This window comes from Anabrus simplex, chromosome 4, assembly GCF_040414725.1.
Source record: "Anabrus simplex isolate iqAnaSimp1 chromosome 4, ASM4041472v1, whole genome shotgun sequence".
Classification (NCBI taxonomy): domain Eukaryota; kingdom Metazoa; phylum Arthropoda; class Insecta; order Orthoptera; family Tettigoniidae; genus Anabrus; species Anabrus simplex.
In genome coordinates, this window is record NC_090268.1 from 139,932,624 (window position 1) to 139,946,379 (window position 13,756).

Consider the following 13,756-nt stretch of genomic DNA (forward strand, 5'->3'; position numbering starts at 1 on the left):
ACGTTATAATAGAAGTGAAAGTTCGTTCACTCCAGATGGAAGCTGACCAAACTATCACAATCAGACTAAGCGGTTCACATAACGTGTTTGCGTAACATATGACAGGTGTAAGACATAAACATAAGCCTGAAATGAAACATCTGCGACGAGGAACGTACGAATTTGGAAAACCCCGAGACGAAATAACAATAGTGAAGGGGCAGGGAAGGGAACTACCTACATAAATTCTTAATGGCTGGCAGCCAGGTATTACTTAATTGATAGCTGGTGTCCCTGTTGAAATTTCACCTTATTTACTTGACACAGCACAAGCCCAAAAGCCTATAAAATATCATGTCTATAACTACGGGCCATGAAAGCATTAATGGCAACATATACAAGCTCTGTTCATGGCACCTCAATTACAAATTATACCCTTTTAATTTTGCATTATTTGCATTTTTTATATCTTAAGAGCATTTTCTTTAATTTTGGAGAATTTTGTCTCTAGGTCGTTTTGTCCCTTTTTTCATACTGCCACATTATTTTATGAAATTACATCTGAAAGCCTTAACTAGTAGTTATACAAATACTGAAATAAAACATTTCAATATAATATTACTTTGCTAACACAGTCCCATTGGTGGAAATGTTTTAAGGCACAGAAGGTTACAGTAGACGACTGCAGAAGTACAGGACAAAAATGTCTGGAGGAGGGATGACGTGAGTGGAGCAATTGTTTCGCGCCCACGAGCGGATGACAGCTGTCATTACTCTTCTTTCACGATACAGACTTTATACATTTGCTTTTCCAGGAAACAAGTTATTTGGGGACTGACATGTCTGAAATGTTACCTGGAGTCACCAAGACTTCTCTGACACCTACAGCTGTAAAGGTTAGGGTGGAAGGGGAAGGTGTAGATTTTCTGTTAACAGTATTGCTTCAGTCTCATACAGTTCATAACATCCAGTACTTGAAACCATTCAAGTACCAATTTGAAAATGCCTAATATTAAATCACACGTGCAAGTTCATTTAAAATAAATAGTAGCCGAGTTTGGTGATAATGTGTTTTCTACTGATGGAACCATACCATATTGTAAGCCGTGCAAAACCAAAGTATCGGCTGAAAGACGGTTTACAGTGACACAGCACATTGGTCGTGAGGAGCATGTGTGTCCTCTTGAGCATTCGTCAAAGAAAGCTTCAGTTCAATGCTTGCTATCTACTATTGCTTCGACATCCACCAAGTCCTCACAGTTTAGTAGTAGTAGTAGTATATGGCTTCACCTGCAAGGTTGCAAACAATCTCAACTGGTGTTACTGACACAGCCTGCATACCAATGCTCTGATTGAATCAGTTCTCTATGTTACAGACTATGAATCTCATTGTAATTGTATAAGCAGTTCTCTATGAGCGAAGTGAACTCCACCGAGTTAATGTTGTTGTGTGGGTAATGCTACACGCATTTCAAAAATAGATTGCCTCGTCAAGGAAGTTCCTTCTTACAAAACTGTACAAAAACTGTTTTAATTCTCCTAGTCAATACTATATATTTTACATCCAATTAAGATGAAACTTGACACATAAATAGACATGTTTTGACCCGGCACTGCATCATCTGCAGTAAGACATGTATGATGAATTAAAAACACAGGAAACACACAAAATAAAAAGTTTTTAAAAAATGATGAAATTTAAAAAACTGCAAAATGTTGATCGTTAAAACAGTCGAGAGCTGGACTCTGTAGTCAGAGAACACGGGTGATACAAGTGGGCCACGTAACACAAATCAGACGGTTCAACTTCAATAATCCTTATGTATATCACCCATGTCGGAACACAACAACTAAGTCAACAGTATACAGATACCAGTTGAACCACACCAAAGGACAACAAAAAAACATTGAAACAGAAAGACCTCCAGCTCAAGACTATTTCAATGATCAACATTTCACAGCTTTTTTAACTCTCAGTATGTTTCAAAAAAAACTTTAACAATTCATTTTGTGTATTTCATATGTTTTTAATTCATTATACATGTCTTACTGAGGATGATCCAATGCCAGGTCGAAACATATCTATTTATGTTTGGTTTCGTCTTAATTGGACGTAAAATATATAGTACTGACTAGGAGAATTAAAACAGTTTTTGTACAATTTTGTAAGAAATTCAACCGTCAATACAAATTTAACATGAGATTCATAGTCTGTACAGGAAGTTCCTTTTTTTAAATCAGTACATCACTGCTCCAGTACTTGCAGTTCTTTGTTGTTGTTATTTGCTTTACGTCGCACCGGCACAGATAGGTCTTATGGCGACGATGGGATAAGAGTGAGAAGGAAGCGGCCGGGGCGTTAATGTACAGCCCCAGCATTTGCCTGGTGTGAAAATGGTAAAACACGGAAAACCATCTTCAGGGCTGCCGACAGTGGGGTTCGAACCCTCTATCTCCCGGATGCAAGCTCAAAGCTGTGAGCTCCTAACCGCACAGCCAACTCGCCCAGTTGCAGTTCTTTGAATCTTAAGTCTAACTTAGGTGAATCCATGCTCTGCACACCCAACATTAAGCACAAGATCTTTGGAAATCTTTTATCAATTTAATTACAATTTGCTTTACATCACACAGACACAGGCAATGATGGGATAGGAAAGGGCTAGAAGTGGGAAGTGACCATGACCTTAATCACAGTACAGCCCCAGCATATGCCTGGTGTGAAAATGGAAAACCACTGAAAAACCATCTTCAGGGCTGCGGACAATGGGGTTTGAACCCACTAACTCCCGAATTGAATTGAAATCTTTCTCAGCCACCAAGCTGTAGGATTGTCTCATAAAGAACTTGAAACAATGTCCTGAAACTGTTAATAAAATTATTTACTTTTCTTTTTTTCAAGCAGTTTAGCATTGCACTAACTCGTATAGGTTTTCAGTGACAACAGTATAGGAATCTATTACAGAACTATTTAAAATAGTTTTACTTGAGTCCGCATTATCAATACACCTTATAATGATAGAAAACTATTTATTTTACCATACATATTTTGGGAAAATCATCCATTCCCTTCATTAGTAATAATAATAATAATAATATTTGTTTTACGTCCCACTAACTACCTTTATGGTCTTCGGAGACGCCGAGGTGCCGGAATTTAGTCCCGCACGAGTTCTTTTACGTACCAGTAAATCTACCAACCCGAGACTGTCGTATTTGAGCACCTTCAAATACCATCGGACTGAGCCAGGATCGAACCTGCCAAGTTGGGGTTAGAAAGCCAGCGCCTTAACCGCCTGAGCCACTCAGCCCGGCCCCTTCATTAGTGATGTCATTTCAAAGAATAAAACAATGATAGTTTTCCATCATTTTAAGGTGTATTGACAAGGCGGACTCAAATAAAACTATTTTAAATAGTTCTGTAATAGATTCAGACAAGTCAATACAGGATCAAACATAATACCTATTATGGTTAAGTTTATCGACAACAGTATAGGAAAAGGCTAGGACTGGGAAGGAAAAAGTCATGGCTTTAATTACGTTTCAGCCCCTAAATTTGCCTGGTGTGACAATGGAAAAACACAGGGCTGTCAACAGTGGGGTTTGAAACCAACTCCCACAGCGAACTCACTAGGTAAAATAGTATTTCTTGAATCAAGCTCTTATTTAATGTTTTTTTCTGCAAGTTCAATCTGGAGTTCAATTATACCACTACATCAGCTCAAGAGCTAGAAATAATAAGAGACATTTCAACATATACCTAATCTGAAGGTGCATGAATTACAGGGACATTGTTTTATCTATGCAAGGGATTGTCACTCGCCCGGTCGCCTGCGCTGCGAGCCTGTCTCCCGCTGAGCCATTTGCCACAACGTGGCCAGCACTCACCCAGCACTAAGCCATGAAGTGTTTTCGCATAAGATTTTCTGTGCTTTATTAAGGTATTATGTATATACACACACGCTCACGTAATGAAAATGGCATTGGAAGAACAGAGCGAGCACTAAACATGTGAACACTTTAGTAAACTGAGCTCTCAGCAGACTGCAAAGGAGGGGAACTTGTGGTGCCAAGAAGCGCATTACAGAAAAGTGCTTGGTGGGAGACAAGCTCGCATTGCTGGCAACCAGGTGAGCGACCATCACCGTCATGGATAAAACAATGTCCATGTATATGGCTTAGCTACTGGCTAAGGTTCGAATCCATATGGAATTCTCATCTGAAAAGTTATATGTAGCCTTACCAACAGTCCCAGGCCAACTCCCACTAAAACCTAGAATGAGTCAGTTGGCACCAGCAACCCCAGAAATAACTAGGATAAGCTCCCGGAAGTTGTTTAGCAGATTTTCTGTCTATTTAGCATATTAGAGAATACAATAATGTGCCCACCTGGTGGCCGTAATCGTTAAGCCATGATCTGACACCATGGTTAGCTGGTTCAAGTCTCGTTGCTTGAGAAAAATTCACCTCCTGGCCCAGTCCGGTGGTATTTGAAGGTGCTCAAATACGACAGCCTCGTGTCGGTAGATTTACTGGCACGTAAAAGAACTCCTGCGGGACTAAATTCCGGCACCTCGGCGTCTCTGAAGACCGTAAAAGTAGTTAGTGGGACGTAAAGCAAATAGCATTATTATAAAAATTCACCATCAGAATGTTGGCCGGCAGGGTAGGAAAGGTAGTGGTATAAAATTTCCAATCACTAGATTGCATGCCAAAAGCCTGGATTCAGTTCCTCTCTGCAGTGGTCACATGGAGTGAGGGTGTAGGACACTTAATGGTGATTTGTCCATCTCATGGGGACGTTAAGCCTTGAGCAGACCACTTGGTACTATTCGACAGGAGTAGGCTATGTGCTGGCACTGGGTTTCAGCCTCTCCCTTCCTAATATCAATAGCACATCATTTACTTCATCTCAGTAACTCCTCTGATGAGATTGACGTCAGGAACAACATCCAGTCATAAAAACTCTCTACAAAGATTCATCTCGCTTCATACCCGACCCTATAAAGAATCAGGACAAGGGTTGGACATACAGAGAATACAATAATGTAATATTTAGTATTTTACAGTGAGTAATTAATCCAGTCAGGCCTATTCTGCTTGTCCATGAGAATATTGCAGGCACTGCTATAAACAGACTCCATTGTAGACAACCTCCAATCAGGACCAGGCAGACATTAACATCCAATCTCGTCTGGAAGCCAGAATGGATTAATAGCTCTCCAGAGCAGTATTTCTCAGAGGCAGTGTTAAGCCTGATACTCTGAAGTTGTCTTCCAAACCATGGATGATGCTGAATAAGATCAGAACTAATCATGGCAAATGTGCAGACCTACTGTACAAATCTTGTGTGTGTGTGTGTGTGTGTGTGTGTGTGTGTGTGGGGGGGGATAATCACAAATCCAACATGCATATATAGAATTCCCATACAATACAATCTGTTTTATGTCCCACCGACACAAATAGGTCTTATGGCGACGATGGGATACGAAAGGCCTAGGAGTGGGAAGGAAACTGCTGTGGCATTAGTGATGGTACAGCGCCGGCATTTGCCCGGTGTGAAAATGGGAAACCACAGAAAAACCATCTTCAGGGCTGTCAACAGTGGGGTTTGAACCCACTGTCTCCTGGATGCAAGCTTACAGCTGCCCGTCCCTAACCGCACAGCCAACTCGCATGGTAATTCCCAAAAAATCACTAAACATACTGATAAGGAATGTCCCGTCTTCCTATTGAGAAAATGTTCTGGATTTCTTGGATGCTACTCCTAAGGCTATACAGTAACTTATAAACTAGACATTAATTTGTAATGCCCTCCTTTGTCTTTCCTTACATTGTATGTTAGTCATGTTTGTAATATCATATGTTAAATATATATTCCAAAATAGTAATGTCCTTTACACCAAAGCATTGGTCTCTACATCCCATTTATTATAATTTGCAACCTAGATAAAGTGGCTCTTTTTACCCTTCATAGGTTTCACCTTGGGAAGGTATATTATTATACACCCTACCAATATTTGAATCCATTATAACATTTTGGCTCTATAAAAATGCTGCCCTACTCAGCTCAAGATGGTTAAAGGGATCCTGCCCTGAAAGTCAGCAAGGGACAACTGTTCCACAAGATAACAGTAGGACTGCTGGGTAATATTCTCACAAATGTACACGAATAACATTAGAAGCAGAATCTCCAATGACTAAAACTGGGTTTTAAAAGACTGTCTGGTTAAAAATCACTATCAGATGTGCAGTCCTCACTCAAGTACTCTGCCACACTAGATTCCAATATAAGTGACAATCTATTCTTGCCTCAGTGGATCAGTGGCAGTGTGTCCAACTCATGATTCAAAGTTCCCAGTCCTGGCTGAGGTATTTCACATGTGGGTGCCTGCACGCTCTTTCTGACGTCAACCTCATCAGAGGAGTTGAAAATCCACAGACTGTTTCCAGTCATTTGACCGGGTCAGGAATGGAATGAAGCTCCCATCTAGCAGCAAGGATAGGAATTGTGCTGGCTGCCGAAGCCTGTAACACTTCATCAAAGGAGTTAATGAAATTAAATTAATGACGCGATATTCGATAGTAAGAAGGGAGAGCACTCCTGACGAATAGCACCAAGAGCTCTCATCAAGGCTTAATGTTTCCAACCGACGGACGAATCACCATCAACAGCACTATATGCACGCCACGTGAACACTGTGAAGAAGTTTGGAATTCAATCCAGGCTTTTTGGCATGCAATCTAGTGATTAGAAATTGGATACCACCACCTCTCTTATACTGCTGGCCAACATTCTGATTGTGAATAATTATTTTTCCACCAACAGGGCTCGAACCGACTAAACACTGTACTGGACCATAGGCTGGACCTCAGGGCCACGAGGTGAATCTTTTTTTTTTTTTTTTTTTTTGCTAATTGCTTTACGTCGCACCGACACACATACGTCTTATGGCGACGATGGGACAGGAAAGGGCTAGGAGTGGGAAGGAAGCGACCGTGGCCTTAATTAAGGTACAGCCCCAGCATTTGCCTGGTGTGAAAATGGGAAACCACAGAAAACCATTTTCAGGGCTGCCGACAGTGGGGTTCGAACCTACTATCTCCCGAATACTGGATACTGGCCGCACTTAAGCGACTGCAGCTATCGAGCTCGGTAGGTGAATCTATTAAACTTTTGTGATCCTGACAAATAGTGTCAACTCAAGTGTACGTGAAAGAAAGCGCTGCCTAAGCAAACAGAGCCAACCTTGAAAATGGCCCTTCAGCTTCTTGCCCCGCTTGGTCTACTGTCCACAAATTTCAACCAGCTCTGCTACACATGTCCTTATGTACATCTGTCTGAACCACAAAGTTAGTTTAATGCTACTATTGATGACACCACTTGAGAAGGACTGCAACTTGGTAGCTAAGGCCACGCGATTACGATTTTATTCTATAAATTAAAGAAGAATCTTGGTTGGTCAAAATATGGAGGTGATCACTTAGGAAGTAATACGTATGAGAGGTAGAAAATGGAAGGATACGTGTCTTTGATCACCCTATACTTTAATGAGAAAAATATGAGCTGACTAAGGTATGTTGGGCAGGATAAATGAGAAGAACCCATCACTAGTCAGAATACAATAGGACTGTTACTCCTTTGGCCTCCTCAGTTCACATTCCAGTATAAGTCCATTGGTCAGTGGTGTGAGAAACGTAAACCATCCAACATTCTTGATTTTTAGTGCAGAAGGTAGTGTGGTCAGTACCTGATCTCAATGAGCCTCCATTCTAATTTCCTATCAGCAAATGGAGAAAATCCTTGGTAAAGGTATATAATTTCCCCTCAGCATGAAGTACAAAGGTTAGAATACGAATACATGTTATCTCGTATAACATGTTGGCAAGGGAGGGGTGTGTTAATCGCTAATGCTAGGGACCCACCAACCCACCCCAGAAATATATTTACTTTTACAGCAAAAGATCAGAAATCACGCTGACGTTTACCATACATCCCAAATGAAGCGCCACTGCAATAGGCTGAAATGTTTAAAATGTTGCATCACTTCCAGAATTCAATAAGGACTCCTTTGCAGTAGGACAATGGTCTGACACAAAACATCCTTTTGAGCAGCTTTATTCTATGCACATTTGACATTTTGACATTAACCAGGAGGTGCATAGATCAATAATTAATATAGGCCTACAGAACTTGGAGTGTTCAGGCACAGATGGTGATAGTGACGAAGTAAGGTATGCAAATGGAAAGAAGAGAACAATGCCATGCGCAGCGTGCTCTACTGGACTTAGCTGAGTGGAAATACCTTTGTCAAAATCCATATATAGAAAATTAGAGTTAATTGTTTACTTCAGAAATAACTTACAGTAAGAAAACAATTTTCATATGCAGAATACATAGAAGAAACCATTGAATGTAAAGCTCTTGTAAGCTCAACTGATGAGTGGTAAAAAACCACTACCAGATAATCAATATACTAGAAGTAAGAGAAAATGAAGGATGCGCAATGCCTCTACCGTTACATCATGACCGATAACATCAATACTGACATCTCTCCTTCACAGAAAGGATGGCAGTCATACACTACGGAAGAGATGAGCAGCAACACATGATGATACGGTACATCAACAAATATTACTATGAAGCAAACATGAAACCAGCTACATCAGTTCTCTCACCAAACATAAATACCTACCTCTGAAAATTACTTCAACTCATCCAAGACATTGAAAACAAGCATTTCCCTCCAAAATTTAAAACAAGTCTAAAAACCATTGAAGTTGACACAGTTTGAGGAATCAAATTCCAATAGACGAGGAAGCACAATGATAAAATTTACTATAACAAGACTACTGATATGAATAGTGCTCCATGGTAAATACTGTATGAAAGTTATGTACATAAGCCTGTCTTATTATACCGTAATTCATATATTTAAAAAAAATAACACTGAATACAAGATATAAGTTTTAATTTCGTCATACATCCTTCACCAATAAGGGCGATTTCTAATGCACTATATACACAAAAACACGGCAAGAGACAAGGAAGATGGAAAGAACCTAAACTATAATAAATGGGTATGGCAACAGTATCATTATCAAGTGCACTGAAACTATATAAATTATTCTACCTTGTCTGTATGACCGATGATCATCCAAAAATACCTAACCTAACACACCTAATGGACTTGCTGGGGAAAGGAAGTGATGAGACTTCTTATCAAAAATTGTAATTAATGATAACAATCCACTTTAGAAATATCCCTGTATAACTGGGGAACGTATAAACTGCAAGTAATGTCACGATATCAACCTAAAATTCGTAAGTCACCTATTATAAGGCGCCACATAGGCTTACGCCATTCAGCTCCCGCCTGAATTGAACAATAGGATACGAAAAACCACTGAGTTTTTGCTTCAAAATTGAATATCGATTACACAGAGCTCTATTTAAGGACATACAAGTTAGAACATCGGATACACCACAGCAAAAATTACCAAATTACACGAAGAGTTGTGAACCTCAGTTCCCTCCATACGTGGAACGCGCGCGAAAATGATGCATCCCTGTACACCCCGACGGCGTTGTTTATATTCAATTTTATCTTTTATAGGCATTATGTGTGTATACGCTTCTTACACAATAGTAATTTCACATAAAACTACCTTGAAATAGAGAAATAATCCCAAGAACAACAGTATTACACAGTAAACAACACGCAACTTCCAAATACACTGTGCCGGCGAATAAGAAAAAAATGCAATCCCATCGAGGTTCAAAATTGCACTTTACACATAATTTACTTTTAAAACTGAATCTTCGGCAATTAAAAATCACATAATTCAACCCAATAAGCTCGTAGTTTAGGTTATAACACGTACATACCGCTCAGCTTTCTCCCAAGATTGAATAGTACATTTTGTTACAGTCTATATTTTCTTGGAGTTCAGCAAACATTGCTCTTAACCACACAGAACCAATATTAAATTTCATAGACCCTTCATTAATTCACTAATTCATTGGAAAAGTCTTATCAACAAAACAAGCCGAAGAGTCGTTATTACCACCGCAGTCCTTACTTTGAAAGTTTGCCAGACTAAGGCAAGAAGTGAGTGGAGGGGAATCAGTACAGGCGAGGAGTGCAGCGGGAGAGAGGGGTATTTTGGGAATTAAAGCTTCCTATTGGTGGATATATGGCGCACAAAAGCCGATTGAAACGTTCACAGCTGGCGCTCAGCTGATCGCCGGTATTGCTTGAAACTCACGCGGGAATGAGTTCTACTGGAGATCTGTAAAGCGGGATCCTCGATTCGAAACCCATAAACTGCAGTGATAGTTTTCGTTTCTAATTGATAATTCCTCACTCGGTTATTTTCACTGTCACTCAGTATTGTCAGTTTCTCGACTGTAAGTCTTGCCAACTAACAGTTTCTAACAAATATGAACCGATATGTAGGCCTGATTAACTCAGAAATTGGAGTTGTTGGTATATTTGCAAAAATAAATATATAAGTGCTATTGTAATTTGATAGAGGCTGTAAATCAATAAATTAAGTAAGCGTATAAATTATAGATCCATGGTTTCTTTACCCCCTTGCCAGACGAACATTCTTTAATTTTCAGGCAATGGTGGCATCTTGAAAAAAAGCTTTAGTTCTTTGGTTTTACGTAGGAGATTCCTACAAACCATCCTACTCGTAAGTTGGTTTTGGCGGCCGCGGGAACCACCCAGCCACGACGCGTGGGGTGAACCATCTCCCCGGAATTCCGCTCCTTGCTTGCTCGTGCCGAACACGGCAGCACACAACCTTGAACCCGCCTGTCTGCCCGTATGGAGTACCCGTTCAAAAGAATCGCGTTCAGTAAAAACCTGTTCATATTTTTGCTGACTTCTGAATTTTAATAATATACAACACCGGAACCGAACAGGGTTTAAAAGAAGTTGTTGTCTTTTTTTTCTTCATGAAGGCTAATCCAAAAATCGCAATTTCTCAAATACCGTATTGCTTTTGAAAGGTACTTAGTATTTGATTTAATGTTAAAAGTGAGCTGTGACTGAATGTAACTCCTAATGATTGTGTATAAAAGCAGAATGGAAATAGGTTGATGGCTTCTTTAGATGCTATGACTTACAGCGTTACCCCTTTAAAGTTCACATAATAACTTGGGCCTATGTCGTATGTTGGGTATTCAGCCCGAAGGCTGGTTTTATCCTCCACAGCTCCGCCAACAGCTGTCATAAATAGCCGAGGCGTACTAGGGAAATGAGGAGTGAGGTAGTTTCCCGTTGCTTTCCTCACCGAGCCAGAAAATGCTATTGCATCAGTCTTCCAAGCCCACTGAAATGGATACACCAACCGATCCTATGAGCGATATTTTTACTCCATTCATGACAGGGACTGGCTGCATAAAGAATGGTATTACTAGCATCGCTCATACCTCAGTCACTTTCATATTGTTAAAGCCAAGGATGAGACTGAGCCGGTCAATGAAAGAAACAAATTTATTCTAGCCCATACCAGAAGACATAGTACACTGTAAACACTACATCTCGCCAGCAAAGGCATCATCACGTGATAATATTTCCAAATTTATTAAGTGGGAGGGGGGGGGGGGGTTTGAGGAGATCAACTTCATGAAAAAACTCTTATTTGATAGAAATAAATCAAAACCAAAATTTATAAACGTCAATTGTTTGGATAACGGCAAGAAATTGAAATGAAAGTCATAAAATGGTGAAAGTAATTATAAATGTCTCAAAATGATTAACACCAGACCGAGCGAGTTCGCCGTGCGGTTAGGATGGCGCAACTATGATCTTGCATTCGGGAGATAGTGGGTTCGAACCCCACTGTCGGCAGCCTTGAAGATGGTTTTTCATTTTCACACCAGGCAAATCAATCAATCAATCAATCAATCAATCAATCAATCAATCAATCAATCAATCAATACTGATCTGCATTTAGGGCAGTCGCCCAGGTGGCAGATTCCCTATCTGTTGCTTTCCTAGCCTTTTCCTAAATGATTTCAAAGAAATTGGAAATTTATTGAACATCTCCCTTGGTAAGTTATTCCAATCCCTAACTCCCCTTCCTATAAATGAATATTTGGCCCAGTTTGTCCTCTTGAATTCCAACTTTATCTTCATATTGTGATCTTTCCTACTTTTATAAACGCCATTCAAACTTATTCGTCTACTAATGTCATTCCACGCCATCTCTCCGCTGACAGCTCGGAACATACCACTTAGTCGAGCAGCTCTTCTTCTTTCTCTCAATTCTTCCGAACCCAAATATAAATGCTGGGGCTGTATCTTAATTAAGGCCTCGGCCGCTTCCTTCCCACTCCTAGCCCTTTCTTAAACCATCGCCGCATAATACCTGTCTGTGTCGGTGCGATATAAAGCAAACACCAAGGAGAAAACGACAAATATTAGATTCGTATTCTTCTCTAACTTTTCTCACTCACTGGTGGCCGTGTCACACATGTGGACTTGGCCCAGTTTTACGACCGGATGTCTTCCACCCACACCCCCCGTTGGGATCGGGGTCTGCCACTGCTTTCACATACTGTACTTGTGCCAGCCTACTTCCTATCCGACCTTCCGAGATCAACTCTTCCGACCCCGACGGTATTAAATTTGCGAAGTCTAGCGTCCCGCCCTTCGTTACCCTTCACTTCTTTTCACGGATATCATTATTCTTGAGAGGATCGGACCTCTTCTATAATTTTTCCTTCTTAGAATTGTTGAGATGATTGCCTAGTTATACTTCCCATGAAAATAATAATTACCACCACACCCTTTGTGACGCTGTGTGGAAGCATGTATTAATTGTTGCATATTTCTCTGGTGGTTGGTAATGTAGTATGTTGTGTGTGAATGAACACCAGTCCCGTCCAACTAATCTATGTTGGCACCCTCTGAACTGAAGGTTGTTACGTTGAACATTCATCCAAGGGGACGGACACATAAATTAGATGATATCTACTGTAATCTTGCGTTAAAGAGTGAAATAACAAATGTCATGCGTTATCAGTAACATATTATAATCAATTTCCCTGGCTCTGATTGCCTGACAATCGAAACATTTAAGAATCGGTTGCCTAGTTGTAAGTCCCCTTAAAATAATGACCACCACAATCACCGACAACCCCCCCCCCCCTCGCTCTTACTACTAGATTACAGTATATATAATCTGAAGTTTGTAATTATCTTCCAAGGGGCTTATTATTTTGTATCATTTTTTGTTTATTTTATTTTTTTCGTCTTATTTATCGAAACAGTTGGTGTTATCCATTTTATACCTAACGAGTGTTCATTTTTACATTGTTGACCTACTGAAGAACCCAAGTTATTATATTCTCCCCTGATTGACGAACAGGAAACAGGCAACAATCACTTCTAGCTGATGGCAAAATAAGGCGGTCAAAACTTTTAAGATGATGATGATGATGACTCTTGATTAAATGGGCCTAACATCTAGGTAATCGGCCCCTAATGGTACGAAAAGAGACGATATGTAAGGACAATTAAAAATCCATAATTCTCCACTGACCAGAATTCAAAGCGTGAGGACGAAGAATGAATGGATGGATATGAAGTTAAAACAATCAGTGGATCCGACCCGCACTGCCCCACATTCCCAGAAACTAGCGTTAAACATTAGCATTACTGACCAAGGGACTGCTTTTAAAGCTCAATACTGAATCGATGATGCTTGTAGTCTAAACGGGTCCAAAATCCAGGTCATCGGCCCCTCATAATGGTACTTATCG

At 40.2% G+C, this 13,756-nt stretch overlaps 1 protein-coding gene across 4 annotated transcripts in view; it reads right to left on the reverse strand.

Annotated features, from left to right (window-relative positions):
• The window catches only part of CycE (cyclin E), a 104,268-nt gene extending 94,202 nt beyond the window's left edge, over positions 1 to 10,066 (reverse strand). Inside the window, exon 1 of one of the 4 annotated variants that reach the window (XM_067146314.2) lies at positions 9,866 to 10,066. The gene's annotated coding sequence lies outside the window, so the exon portion shown is untranslated. Of the gene's footprint in view, positions 1 to 1,072; positions 1,112 to 9,310; positions 9,450 to 9,861 lie in introns of those variants that run through there. The other 3 variants (XM_067146315.2, XM_067146316.2, XM_068227473.1) reach the window with 3 other exon arrangements.
• Positions 10,067 to 13,756: the final 3,690 nt, after the last annotated feature.